Source organism: Aptenodytes patagonicus, chromosome 1, assembly GCF_965638725.1.
Source record: "Aptenodytes patagonicus chromosome 1, bAptPat1.pri.cur, whole genome shotgun sequence".
Classification (NCBI taxonomy): Eukaryota; Metazoa; Chordata; class Aves; order Sphenisciformes; family Spheniscidae; genus Aptenodytes; species Aptenodytes patagonicus.
In genome coordinates this window covers 98,375,187-98,390,743 of record NC_134949.1, presented here as the reverse complement: position 1 = coordinate 98,390,743, position 15,557 = coordinate 98,375,187, and positions in this window count along the sequence as shown.

Below are 15,557 nucleotides of genomic sequence, written 5' to 3'. Positions count from 1 at the left end.
TGAGGATGAAATGTTGTGTATGATGTTTGCTAATGGGGGCAGAGCTAATGTTTCCTTATGGGCAGAGCCATCACATCAGTGCTGACGGAAAACTCTTTACAAGGTGGGGTAATGGCACTGGCCGCCGAGCAGGGTGGCATGCACACATCAGCGCGTCAGCTCTAGAGCAGGGAAAACCACCTTGCTCACTCAAATCCTCTTCTCTGCCTGCTGCTGCACGAGAGTCCCGTTGCATTAAATACGGGTTGTAAAAGTGGATGAGGAAGCAGACAAATTAACCCAGGCCCTCACCCTCCAAGCGTATAGAGACAGCAGAATGTGGCCCTAAGGATTTTGGGGAAAATCTGGCAGATGCCATGGTGAAACAGGGGATAGGTTGAGTATCTCCAGCAGCTGAAGTGACAGGTAATGGTAATATCTCTGCACGTATGCGTGCTAACAGTAACAACAGTGTGCATGTATATGTACTGGGCTTTCTACAGAAAATTGCTGACACAGAGGGCTTGTAGCAACCTTGCAAAGGGATTCAGCTTTAGCTTTAGTGGGCTGTGTGGGAACCTAAAGATCTCAACAAGCCCTTGCAGGCTTGAGTCACTGAAAAGATAGAGAGTAGAGGAGTGTGCAGCTTTACCTAAGCCTCCTTCTGGCTCAGTAGCAACTAAGGTTTGGGACCAGAGTCCAGTCCCATATCCATTCTTTTTACCCATGGAGCTTACATGCAGATTACTGTACTGTCTCTGAACTGTAGGCATTGTATGTTCACCTCATCTCCAAGTGGTGAGAAAGTAGATATTATTACGTCTGTTTTACAGGTAGAAAACTGAGGCAGAAAGAGGAACAGTGGCTCTTTCCAAACTACATTGGAAGATAGTGGCCAAATAGGAGATTAAACTGAGTTTTCCCCCGCCTGAAGTTATAGACATACACCCAGAACCATCCCTGTGCCTATGGGCACCCTGTGAACCGGCTCAGGGATCGCCCAAAGCTAGTCATCATGGCAGAATGAGTTCTGGTTTTTTAATGCTCACATGGCTTTCAGTTTTCTGGCCTATTCTCACAGCTGTCATATACCTGATCTGTGCTCAAACTGGCATTCCGTCCTGTACGTTCCCACTCGTGGTTCGGTCCTGCACCAGTGCAACTCCTCAGTCAGCTGGAAGCAGTTGAAAACAATTTTTTAAAAAGTACTTTTAAGGCACTCTGTGCATGCATTATTTCATGAATAATCATGACTTAAGATGCTGACTTGTTGAAAAAAGTGAAGTCTCTCCCTGGCTGCCCTCACAAATGGATACACAAAGTCAGCGATGTTGTGTGAACCCATTCTAAGAAGGGTCCTGTACCAAACCCTGTCAAAGTTAATGGAAAGGTTCACATTCGTGTCAATCAGCGTGGGGTCCTTCACAAAGCTTTGTTGTTCTGATGGGATTGGTGTAATTTAGAGCTCGGCATCTTTGCATCCACACATGCAGGTGTAACAGGCTTGCGTGGATGAGTGGAGGAGAAACTGTGACCATGCACTCTCTTCTGTTTCCTTTCCTTACATATAGAGTAACTGATGTGGGAAGTGTTGTTTCCTTAAGGACGAATCCTCCTAGTCTTTCACATTATTGTTGACAGGAACCCCTTCACCTTCCAATTTCAAATGAATACATTTCATTAGAAATTTTTCATATTTCTTGTGCAACATATACCAAGCAGAACGTTTATTTTCATTGAATTGTTTGCATTTACTATCAAAATAGAAAAAAAAAGTTTAAGTGGAAATGACATTTCCCCATGGACATTCTCATAAAAACAAACAAACAAGCAAACAAACTAAAACCAAATAAAACCCAACCAGCTTCCTGGCAAGAGGAAAATTGTATGGGTAAAAATATCTGCTTGCTTGATTCCACATGCAGCTCTCCTTTTCAGGGAATGGAAATGTTTCATTGTGGAGGCCTCTAACCGCATACAGGCAGAACCTCATTATGTGAGGCTAGATTGTGGAGCTGTAATACGTGTTGGCAAGCACTTTCTCAGCAGGTACAATGACCTAAGTAAATGCCCACCAACATGAACAAGGTCTTCACAGTTCCACCTGCCTGTTAGTATACTTACAGAGTGAATACTGGACTGAACTTCATTATACACACAAGTTTACAGGCAGAAACAGCTAAATACATGGAAATGGGGTAAGCATGCAAGTCTGAATACAGGTTATTGCCAGAGATAAGTTCACTTACACAAAATGTACATTCACCCAGCATGTTTGTGTGGTTCATCCCATGCACACAGGGATGAACATGCCCCAAATACATCAGTTTTTCCTGAATTAGTGCCTTTCAGCATAGGAAACAGCATGGGTAATACAACATATATCCCTATGGATTTGAACATTTAATTGGCGAGCCCATTTCTAGAATGTTTTATCCTGTTTCTGAAATGGGGCAGGGAAAACAAATTAAAGACACCATTAAGATATGGTGTACACAAACATGAAATGTGGACTGAAACTATTGGATATCAATTGTGATTGGAAAAAAATTACTGGGAGCTAGGACAAGAATCGCTTTAGCTATCTGCTAGTTCAGTAATTCGAGATGTATTACAATAATAAATTCTCTGAGTGAAGTATTGCCAATCCAAATGCACTAGCAGCAATGGCCTCAAAATGGTGCTAGATGGAAGAGCCTAGTTTCACAGGTGCCTGATGGAGCTGCTTTGAACGTCAGTGCCTCTAAATCGTTCAACAATAAGACACAGCATGTGTCTGGGAGGCTATGAACTTGTATGGCTCTTACTAGCAGAATGGCTAGAGAATAAGCACCTCTGCTTCAACATTCAGGTTAGGTCTAATCTATCCGTAGTCCTATAGGAACTTCCAGGATAATGGGAGCGCAAGGATGCCACCATACATTGAAACTCCGTTATTGAAGTAGGTAGTTCTACGCTAGGGATTTTTTGTTGTCAGTGTTGCCTCTATATTAACTTGGTTTGATTTCTGATTATAAGCATTGCCCCCCGAGAGAAAAACTCTTGCTGACTGTTTCTGTGTTGTGTTTTCTGCTGAGTCGCTCCATCACCGTAGGAAAGGCTGGAATGCCCCTTGTCCTCCAAGACACATTCAGGTAGGAATATGTGGCACACTCTGTTTAATGTATTTTCTCCACCATCTTCGCTTCTCTTTCTATCTTTTCTCTGCATTGGTTTTTCACTCTGCTTGCACTCGGTTGGGTATTGCCCCCATTGTTTTTCCCGCTAGTTTATTTTATTGCTTTTCTTATTTCAGAATCTCTCCTTATGCTGAACACAACCTCAGTAGCACTTTTAATCAAGGAAAAATGAGTTTGTTCACTTCTATACTCCTTTATGGTTTAGGGCCAGTAAAAGATATAGAATCCTTCCTCAAAAGCAGTTTCTATGTAATCAACTGCAGTGGTTTAATGAAAGGGCCCAAATACTTTTAGGCATTTTCCTGTTACCATGAATAATAATGCACTTTATCCAAGGGTATTATTTGATTTTGGCTAATCTGTAACACCAAGAAAATTGTGTGGTTGCTACCTTCCCTGTTAAGACCATTCAGCATCTTCCCAAGAAAAGACCCAGCTGGTGAAATCTTGGTGCTGTTTTTGTTAGAATACCAACTATTATTTAAAATATTGTTTTGACCTCTTTTGTTCTCCAGCTTTGTTCAGAGCTTTTACAGTGACACTGAAGTAAGTCCAGGGTGTGGTTTTGTCAGGTTGTCGTCCCGGCACTGAGGTCTGTAGGGGTAGCCTGCTTTCCCGTGGCAGTAACCGAGCATGTACGTTGCCACTGGAATTCATTGCTTTCTTTTGCAAAACTTCTACGTTCTTGGAGAAATTTTGTGGATCGCTAGCTAGTCAGTTTTCACTCTGAACAGGCGTGTGTGTATGTGTATGTGTGAAATGAAGAGGGGAATAATATCCTACAAAATTCAAAGGTTTCAGTATGGCAATTGTCCTAGTCCACTTTGGGACTCCTTTATGTATGGTGAATTAGTATTTCAGCATAATAATAAGAGGAAGGTCAAATTCTTCATGTGAATTAACTTTTAGAAGCCCTCATTTTCTCACTATCTATGGATGCAGGATAATACAACAAGGATGGTAGCACAGACTGTTTCAGCATTTACCTTTTCCCAGCACATGGTGCTTGACAGTAGCATCCTGTTGATCTTTGTCCTCCATATTAAGCTCTGTGAAAGGCTGTTAGGAAACAGTTGTGGTGCTGGGGACTGATGAAGCCATAGGATGCTGCTGTATCTTCATTTCAACCAAGGTTTTTATGAAAGTATTAAAGGGTTATTTCTTATCTCTGACTAAATTCAAGGTTTCATTCCCCAGCGCCATCAAACTAACACCTTTCTTTAGTATAATGCATACATGCCTTTACAAATATTTCTAAAACAGTCATCCATCATGTGTTGTAACAGAAAACTAACCATTAAGAAACAGACTTCCTTGCTTATTCTCCAAGGGTGGAATTCAGTTATGCAGAGGAACAAAACCAGGTTTATGTACCATCCAAGTCCCTCATAGTCCTATTTGTGCTGACTCTTTACACACAGGTAAACTCTACCACAAAGAAACAATTTCTGGGTGATGTCTGAGTGCCACAATCAATTAAATTTTGTCTGTAGGACCCCTGTCAGTATTGTGTGTGGAAGATGGAAGAGATGCCAAGTGGAGTTTTATGCCCAGTGGGCCTGGCTCGTGCCCAGCTGAAGTCAGTGGAACTTTTGCCACTCCTTCCAAAATCAACAGGATGGCTCCTCCACTCACTCCCTATTTCTCTTGCTAAACCACAGTTTTCTGATATTTTCAGGGACTCATGCTCATCAGCTTGGAATCCACACAAGGTTGGGTTTCATAACAAAAGGCGGCCCTGATTCTTTTAAATCTGAGCAGACAGAAGAGGGCAAGGTGAGTCATTTTTTTTCCCTTGCTAATCTTGATGGGATGCTGCAGGTTTGCCAAAGATTACTTGAGTTTTCCCTGGCTAAGGTGTGAGTGAAGACTGCAGCAGTTTGAATCGAACTGGGGTGCTGTTTTCATAGGTTTTCTTCTTAATTCACTGGAAGGGACAAAATGCACGTGCAGTACTATCCTAGTGCCACTCCTTCAGCTGTTTGCATTTTAGCAGCTACTTAAAAATACTTTGTATTATCCTCAGTAAATGGTCTCTCTTAGTCCAAAGCAATCTGTTGTTCCAGAAAGGTTCCCGTCTCCTCGTAGAGAGCTTACAGCACCTTGCAGGCCTGACACAGAGCCTTTGAAGTAAATGGAAAGTCTCTTAATGACCTCAAGGGTTTAGATAGTGAGCCCTGTGGACTGCACAAGACAGGTAACACCATCAAAAGCACCTAATAACTACTGACAGTCAGTGGGTCTTAGTATCCAAATCACTCGGATGACTCTGAAAATATTTATCCCAGGGCTGGCTATACATTCTCAGCAGTACAGAGCACATGAATGGCACTCAATGAATAATATAAAAATTCTTCTAAGTACAAAAATCTCTCTGTTCAGGAAAATGATAATTTTATGCTTTGCTATTTCTTTTGTGTCAATCTCTTTGTAAGCATCCCTTTGGCTATAGTATTTGCTTAAAGTACGAATATGTACTATGTGTCAAAATAAAATATTTATTGAATACATTTACTTTGTGTCTGTTGAGTTATGAGTGGATTCCAAAATGCTTCTTTGCTGCACCTGTTGGGGCCATTTTACATTTTCTCTTGGCTGGAGACAAGGAAAACTCGATGCCTCACAGTTCTGTAAAAAGAAATGGTTGAAGAGAATTTGAATTAAAATTTAGCACAAACATTCACTGTTGCTGGCACTCCAGGACCAAACACAGGACCGCTTAAATCCTCAGGGTAGGGATAGTTGTCTCTATCAGAGTCAGTGCTGAGTTGTAGGTGGGCTGAAACTAAATGGTACTGCAGACTGATGGGTGCAACTTGTCCAAGGATGCTTGAGGTGAACTGTGGCTTTCCTGATGTCCCCAGAGGGGGCAAAGCCCAGGGCTTGGTTTCTTTTATTCTCTCTTTCTTGCAGTAATCCAAGGAGGAGAAGTGTGAGCCAGCAGAGGACTGAGTCTCTCACACCATGGCCTGCGTCACCCAGACACTAAAATGGATTTTGTAGATGACCTTGACATTACTGAAGGAATGTACCACTACGACCTCTGAGAAGAAAAGGGAATGCACCTTTGCCAACCTCCAGGGAGTCTGCATGGTAGCTAAGAAATTGAAGAAATTTCTGGCACTAGCAGAAGTTCAAAAAAACAGCTTTGGGTCCAGACAGGTGGTCCTTCCTGTCAGAGAAATTTACTCCTATCCAGAGGAGCAAGCTGGTATTCAGATACTGACAACAGTGGATACTCATATTGGGTTTACCTGATGGAAAGTGATACGGCTGATGACAGCTCATCAGGAAATAGGAGGGCACGTTCTCAGAACCTCATTGTTCATGTAAGCACCACCAAGATGGAGGTGGGCATTGGAAGCTCAGGCCTTAGCTTTGTGTGAGACTCCCCCTTGAGACACCAGGCGCTGCAGCTACTGCCCTCTTCTGTAGTTGCTTCACAAGGTGTCCTGCAGCCCTCACTCCATTTCTTTCCCTGAGTATGTTAGAAGAGACAGCCTTGAGGCACCTTAAGCCTCTTGCAAGAGGTGAAGGACAAACAAAGCCACTGTCATCCAGTTACGTGCTTTAATTTGGAGACAAAAGCAAAACTTTGGGCACATTTTTCAAGGAGAATCTATGAATGACTAACTGGGCCTGTGCACAGGCTCATAACCAAAGGGTTTGTGAATGGGGAGACAAAGTTCTATTGTAGCTGTCTCTTTGTTAAGTGATCAGGTCCTTTGAATATGTAAGCAATAGATTATGAGGCCTAGAACAAGTAAAATTAGGTGGGGATTCAGTTTAGGCTAGATCTCCTTAGGCTCCTCCTGTAAGTGGTGAAGAAACATACAGTCTTGTATGTCTCTTCACTTAAGAGTCTCCCCTTCACTTCAAGGGTCTCCCCTTGGACCTAGACTCACTCTGGACTTCTTCTGGTGGTTGCTCAGCTCCCCTCACTGTCTATAAACAGAACCTGAGGAGATTGTATTTTGGCAGAGGTACTTAGGTGCCTGAAGTTAGGTGGTGTCACAATTCCACTTAGCTTTCCTGTATGAAGATTTAGAAGAACAGAGAACCTAAAAAATGCTAATTTCCTTTCCACCAGATTTAAATTAAGCATCCAGGGTTCCCTGCCTCATATAATCAAGTTTGTATAGTTCAAACACATTCTTTAACCTGAACAAAAGACCCAATTCAACAACTATTTTATTTCTTCACCCTGTTACAATCATTGCAACCATCATTATGATGCCATTATTTTTAATCCAACACAGGAAACCAATTATTTTTATGGATTAACTCTTTACCTCCAGTGGGATATTGACTGCTAGAGAATGGGAATAAAGGTCCATCAAACCAAAGAGACCGAATGATGACTGGTCCTTCAAATGATAACTCTAATTTCTTAAAAAGCAAAGAAATATCAACCCCTTCTTTTATCTTTGTGTCTCGTATCATACAGAAAGAGGTCTTGACGCTCCTTGAAAGCAACTCAGAAACTTCCACATAAGGCATGCATAAAAAGCTGCAGCTGACACATAAAAAGTCTTTAAAAACAGTTCTGCAGCCGTGGCTAGATCCACTGGGATTGAATAAGGTAGTCTTTAATTATACCTCCCCTGAAAAGCTATGCACATGCAGAACGTTTCCAGAGTTTGGCTATATCTTGAGAGCTGTTTGTGAAGACAACCCTTGCACATGTTGTAAATGGGATTTAGCCAAGTTACAGGGATGAGCTTATGCAGTTACCTGTATGATCAGAACCAAAGACCCTGATTTTGAAAAGATTTAATGTTTCTGCTTACTTTGCAGGCAGAGACCTATCCAATTGAAATAAGTACACCTCTGTGAAAAGTTAAGCATGTCCATAAGCTTTTGCAAGATGGGTCTGAGTTTGTGAAAATGTACTGGGAAATCTGTGTAGTACCTCTTCAGTTTACTTCAATAAGAAAGTGTGTTAAAAAGCCTATCTGTATTGCTCTAGAATTACACAGTTAGCTGTATTAAAAATAACATTTTCTTGCAAAAATTTTCTGGTTGTTTTAGCAGATTTTGTTCTTTGACAGAAAATGTATTGATCTGATCCCAGGAAAGTGACTGTAGTGCTCAACAGAACAGTTCCTGCCATATAATTTTGATGTTCATAAGGTTGTGTAATATTTCATATGAAAAGCCTCTGTCAACTTCCACTGACTGTTGAATCTTAAAATGATTCATCTACACAAATATATTTTTCAGGAAAGCTTCTGAAGCAGGAGGCTGACCTCATTGCAAAATACAATTTAATTGAACATATGTTGATTTTAAAAGTACGTACATATCTATACATGTTTCTTTTCTCTTTTCTGATTTATTTTTGTGACTCATATGGAAATCCAACATTTAAAAATATACGAAAAAGGAAATTCATTAGAAGTAATACATTTTGAAGAATAAACTTGCAAAAGCATGTATTTCTATTTTGTAACTTTTGATGTTTACATATAACTAAGGAAGTAATGGAAGTTAATATATGAAATAGCTAAAATTGTCAACATTTCTCAGTTCTGAACTAAGCAAACTTTATATTTCCAATAATCTCAGTCCAAGTTTGTATCTTCAGATTTTCATCTCAGTATATCTGAATGTCAATGGAAAATCTGATTTCTATTCCTGCCTTTTACAATTCCTCTTGCTCTTAATTTTATGGGAAGAACCATCCATAATAAACTAAGAGGGGAGAGACTGGTTCCACTGACAGCAAATTAAGCTTTTCCAGTTAGTCCACTGAAGTTAGGGGTTTCAATCTCAAGACATAATTACAGGTAATTACAGGTAAGGATGGACACGTTGAGGTTGGTGGTTAGCCATTGGCTTCAAGGGGGACATATTTCATCCTCAAATGTTTGATTGCAGTAATGTTTTAAAATATTTGTGTGAGTAGATGTATACAAAACCACACACATACACACACAGAGAGGTTCCTCTACTCACGTTTTAATATGGGAGAAAACATGATAGGCTCAAAGTGAAAGTGCTTGAAGGTATTTGTTTCTTTTTTTAAATACAGAAATAACTTGCAATGAAATTTTCTCTTTTTTGCTCTCACCTAGATGGAAAAGACTTCTTTTTCATGGAAGAAAGAAGAGTTTTATCAGCTTGTCTCTGACTGTGTTGTCAGGACCACTGCCTCACTTGTGTGTGATGTTATGTTTTCACATAAACCTTTGATAGGAACTAGACACAGAAACTTTAATTCATTTCTTAGTCCTACAGCAGTCAGTATTTTACAAACCTAGGACCAAATTTCATAGTAAGTCTTACAAAGATCAGTGTGTTGCATAAAGCCACAATTTCTCAAGCATAAATATATTACTATTTTAAAATCTCCTAACCTTTAAGCTAAGCTTACAATTTTGTGACCTGTTGCACGTTCACATGTTGCAGTACTCAGCTTGAAAGCTGAGCAGACTGGAGGTGAGTGCAATCCGAACGTGCCAATCCAAGTAAGACCAATTTGGAAAATTGTATCTAAAAAAAATCAGAATCATAGAATAACCCAGGTTGGAAGGGAACTCAACAATGTAGGTATTTTTTTATATCTGCTCTCAAAGAACAAAAGAAGGCCCAACACAAGTATTGTACGTCACTAAAGTCTCTCGACATGATTAAATTGGATTTTAAGCGGTGTAGAGGCCTTGAAATGGTCTGACTGACTTCACCTTTGCTGACACTGGGGATTGAGCTATGGATCTTCAAAGTGAAACATGATAAACCTCTGCAAACCATGAAGACCTGAGAATTTTAACAGACATTTTCCATGAAATGGCTGTGGATGGAGACAAGAAAAACACCCTGATAGCAATCAAAGCTTTATTGATGTACAGTTAGTATAATGCTTCTGCAGTAGCTGGATGAAACCAAAACCACCACATTGATATGGATTCTAGGCGATAATCAGATGGAGAAAATAAATGTATCCCAGTACTGGCTGAGCCCTTCACTGTATAATTTTCATTGCCATTTAGAGCCCCTGATAAAGGATTTCAGTTCACAGATGCAAAATCCTTTCAAGAGAGCGATGCTAGAAATTAGAGATCTCGGAAGCACTGACCTAAATAAAAGCTACTCCTTCCCTAAATGTAACTTTTGAGGTTTCTTTCTGATTTAAGGGCTATTTCCCCCTCTCCCCATTTAATTAGTGCCAAGGAAAAGTGCTGAGCTGCCCAAGAGGAAGGCTGTAGCTTTTTGCTGAGTCCAGTTGTTCCACTCAAACAGCAGTCTTTGGACATCTCCTGGTCCTGTTAAGTAGTTGTAGGTTGTCTCCATAGAGCTATTGGGTCATTGATGCTGTTTTACTGTTTTCTTTTATTTTCAATTGCTAAATCACTTAGAAGAAGAAATGATATAATACTATCCTAAGATGACTACTCCAAGTGAGCAATTGCTGTAGTTGCCATAGGGATACTGAATGAATGCAGATGAGGCAGGAGATATCCAGAAGGCTCCATGAGCACGAGTTTCTCTTCAGCAGCCCAGTGTGACCAAAAGAATGGAGATTTCTGCACCTCCATAATGCTGGGCTGCAGCTGCTGCGCAGCCTACGCTGAAATGGCCGTCTGGCTGCCTGCGCGTTGCTTCGGCTGGAGACGTGGGCACCTTGCTCACCATTGAAAGTGGAACTTGGGCTCTTAGGTGATTTTGAAAACGTTACCACAAGTTCCCTAGGAGCAATACTTAGAAACAGCCACTTACCACAAAGACTAAAATACCACTAATGCTGCATTTGTAATAAATCCACCAAGGAAAACTGTGGAAGCTGCATACAGATGAGACCAAGTGGTGTACTGGGGGACCTATAGAGTCTAATTAAAATCAACTAATATTTGGAGAGGAGTAGCTCCTCCACAGATGAAGGAGCTATTATATAGAAGGAGTTCAACACTATGACAGAAGCAAACAATCTTTCCATGGAAGAGGACTGATAAGTGAGCTGTCTCTCAGGAATACTTTGGTTCTAGTATTATTTAACTTATTGCGGACATGGGGTGAAAGTGGTCAACCGCATAAAGAATGATGATCATTTTTAGTTCACCTGTGTATTTGCAACTGTTCCAAACAGGACTAATTCTAGGCTCTATTAATTATAGATATAACCTGTAAATGCAATGACATAATTGCCTTAATGTCCTCAGAAAACACTAACGAACTTAAACGATAACTTGGCAACACACACCAGCACTCACAAACTCTACCTTTGGAGAACCATTTACTCCCAACCTACTAATGGAAAGAGATGGATCTTGTAGCCTAAAGGTCCTCAGATTTGTGCTTTCCACTGGGAGTTACAGAGAAAGACCAATGACATGTATGACAGCAAGAATCAGCTCTGCCCTCAGGTACTTATTTGCAGTTGTACATGAGGACTGAGTTTAGCACTAAATTCTGTGGTTAAAAATACACAAATAAGTACAGATTCAGACTGTACTTTTTTGACACTGGCACAGCTCTTAATTATTATGGCAAGGCTAGAGCCTCAGCTATTGTGGATCGGTGTATTTCAATTGTCTTCAGAGAAATTGTAGAGATTTACTCCAGGTCACTTAGAATATCAGCTCGGGTTTTCAGCCCCAAAAATGCAAATTTGTGGTGGAAGAAAAACCATGCTGGCTGGGATAAGGCTGCAAATCTAATGCTCTTTTTGGGCAAGGTGGTATGATCCCAGGCACTGTGTATTGGATGTATTAACAGTATAAGATACTCTTGAAAGGATTGACTCTAGAAGGTATACCGAAGTTTGAATCAGGCTGATTAATTTGAAATAGTGAGAGGTATAAATGGGATTTCATGAGAACAGATGTAAACATTCCCCAACTAACTGGAATGAATTAGCAGCCAAGGAGGAATTAGAAGACACATGGTTCACTGATAAATAAATACACAAAATCTAACTTGTCTTGCTCAAGAATGGACTAGGTGGCTCAGTAGCTTCTCTATTTCCCCTCATAAAAATACTGTCTGTCCTTCCTCTTTACACCACCTTTAAGCTTAAAGCTCTGCAACTTCTTCTAATACATCCTCCCCCCTCCTCATTTTTAGGGATATTATAGTATTATTAACACTATGCTAGTACCTTTCAAAGTTGTCTGATGGAGGTTAATTAATCCCTTTTAAACCACTCAGGACTTAATTGAAATAAACAAACATTATCATATCCATCTTCCAGCTGAAGGAGGTGAATCACAGAAAAGTTAAGTTGTTTCTAAAGTCATAAAACAAGTCAGTAGGCAAATCAGGGATAGAAGTAAGCAGCCCTGAACTTCTAGACTCCTACTGTAATGATTGCAGTAGCCTGACTTCCTAGAGCCAGTATGTCTGAATGAGATAATTTTATTCAAAAGAGTTCTCAATTATGTTCACATTTAGGCTTGATTCCAGTATTACTGTAGCCAGTGGGAAAACAGCAGCAGAAGATTTTGGTGCTAATATATCCTTTTCAGTGAAAGGAAAGACAACTGCGAGGCAGTGTGGGTGAAATCATTTTCCTAATGGGGTATTTTTTTAATGTTAGCAGGTGTCAGTATTATAAACTTTCAAGAAAGGCCAGGTGCTGTGTTCCGGTATGATCTCACCTTCCTTTGTGAATGAGCATTGAATACGTCTCTAATTTCCTTGGTCAGGCACACCTCCCTCTGCCTACTCTCCTGGACTAGTCAGCCTTACCATATCCACAGACGACGACGATGATGGGATCGCAGGGGTAATATCTATGGCAGAAGGGTCACTTGGCCAGCCATTGCCGTTGCTGTGGACCCTCCCCTGCTTTCCAGTACTTGATAACAGAGTGTACAGAAGACAGGAGGGAATAGAGCGTGGAGGAGGACTGCTGTTAGGCATGGGCAGTGGTGCAGCTCATGCCTGGGAGCTGCTGTAAGGGGGAAGGCCCCTGAGACCTAGTGGGTGTTGCAAGTGGATCCTATCACTGGGAAGCAGGGTACGCTGCAGGTTCTTTGGGGACAGTGGCTTCTGCAGGATTTATGCAGAGTACCAAGCCTCAAACTGACCCTTGGGGGCTCCACAATGTACCGAAATAACACAGGCAGCAGCTTTCTGAGAGGTGCTGGACATACCCTCCATCACCCTGAGGAGCAAAACCATACCCGGGCAGGTCTACCAGGCCTTTCTTCTCCCTCCCTGAGGCAATAGGATAACCATCTGTATACCGCTGATATGTCAGCACTAAACACCCAGCTTGTACATGACACGCTTTATCTACCATTCTGTACACAGCCTATTGACACATGACAGCGGTAGCAAGACCTCAGCAATTTTCCTGATTTCTCCTGTTTATTCCTGATTTCCACTGGCACAAGAGAAATGATTCATTGCTCGGCAGCTTTTTACAGAGTAACTGGACCAACAGTGGGAGGAGAAAGAGCTAACGTTTAATTTCTGCTTGAAAAATATCAGTGATGAAAAGGCCTTGTGCTAAACTTCTGCGATGGTAGACTTTCACCCTGCTGGGAGTAGTTTAGACCAGACAATTGAATAACCCTTACTTTTAAAAGCAGATTTAAAATATCTTAATCAATGCAATCATACACACAAAAATTTAAGTGTAGCTGTAAACCTCATTAGCACATGACACCATGCTCAATTTCACATGCAATTACCTGGATAGACCATGTAATTATGCCACATAATTACTCATGCATTTTACAAATGAAGTTGCATGTCTGCAGCTCAAGATGATAGAATCATAGAATCATTAAGGTTGGAAAAGACCTCTGAGATCATCGAATCCAACTGTCAACCCAACACCACCATGCCCACTAAACCATGTCCCTAAGTGCTGCATCTACACGTCTTTTAAATACCTCCAGGGATGGTGACTCAACCACTTCCCTGGGCAGCCTGTTCCAATGTTTCACCACTCTTTCAGTAAAGACATTTTTCCTCATGTCCAATCTAAACCTCCCCTGGAGCAACTTGAGGCCATTTCCTCTCGTCCTATCGCTTGTTACTTGGGAGAAGAGACCAACACCCACCTCGCTACAACCTCCTTTCAGGTAGTTGTAGAGAGCGATGAGGTCTCCCCTGAGCCTCCTTTTCTCCAGGCTAAACAACCCCAGTTCCCTCAGCCGCTCCTCATAAGACTTGTTCTCCAGACCCTTCACCAGCCTCGTTGCCCTTCTCTGGACACGCTCCAGCACCTCAATGTCCTTCTTGTAGTGAGGGGCCCAAAACTGAACACAGTATTCGAGGTGCGGCCTCACCAGGGCCGAGTACAGGGGCACGATCACTTCCCTACTCCTGCTGGCCACACGATTTCTGATACAGGCCAGGATGCCATTGGCCTTCTTGGCCACCTGGGCACACTGCTGGCTCACGTTCAGCCGGCTGTCAACCAGCACCCCCAGGTCCTTTTCCACCGGGCAGCTTTCCAGCCACCCTTCCCCAAGCCTGTTAGCGCTGCATGGGGTTGTTGTGGCCCAAGTGCAGGACCCAGCACTTGGCCTTGTTGAATCTCATACAATTGGCCTCGGCCCATCGATCCAGCCTGTCCAGGTCCCTCTGCAGAGCCTTCCTGCCCTCGAGCAGATCAACACTCCTTCCCAACTTGGTGTCGTCTGCAAACTTACTGAGGGAGCACTCAATCCCCTCATCCAGATCATTGATAAAGATATTGAACAAGACTGGCCCCAACACTGAGCCCTGGGGAACACCGCTCGTGACCAGCCGCCAACTGGATGTAACTCCATTCACCACAACTCTCTGGGCCCGGCCGTCCAGCCAGTTTTTGACCCAGCACAGAGTACACCTGTCTAAGCCGTGAGCCGCCAGCTTCTCTAGGAGAATGCTGTGGGAGACGGTGTCAAAGGCCTTACTGAAGTCCAGGTAGACCACATCCACAGCCTTTCCCTCATCCACTAGGTGGGTCCCCTGGTCATAGCAGGAGATCAGGTTGTTCAAGCAGGACCTGCCTCTCATGGACCTGTGCTGGCTGGGCCTGATCCCCTGGTTGTCCCGCACGTGCCTTGTGAGCGCCCTCAAGATGAACCACTCCATAATCTTCCCTGGCACCGAGGTCAGGCTGACAGGCCTGTAGTTCCCCGGATCCTCCTTCTGGCCCTTCTTGTAGATGGGCATCACGTTGGCAAGCCTCCAGTCGTCCGGGACCTCCCCCGTTAACCAGGACTGCTGATAAATGATGGAGAGTGGCGAGCTCCTCCGCCAGCTCCCTCAGCGTCAAATGATGTAGCTCTTTCATGTCAACCAAAGTCCTCTGGTGCATTTTCCACCATACACACCTTCTCTTTTTTAAAAGCAAGGGCCAGAAGTTGAAACAAGTGCACTAAGAGCACAAGAAAAAATTAAACATTTTGTTTTAGGCACTGAATTTTGCTTTAGGACATTAGGACCAATTGATGGAAT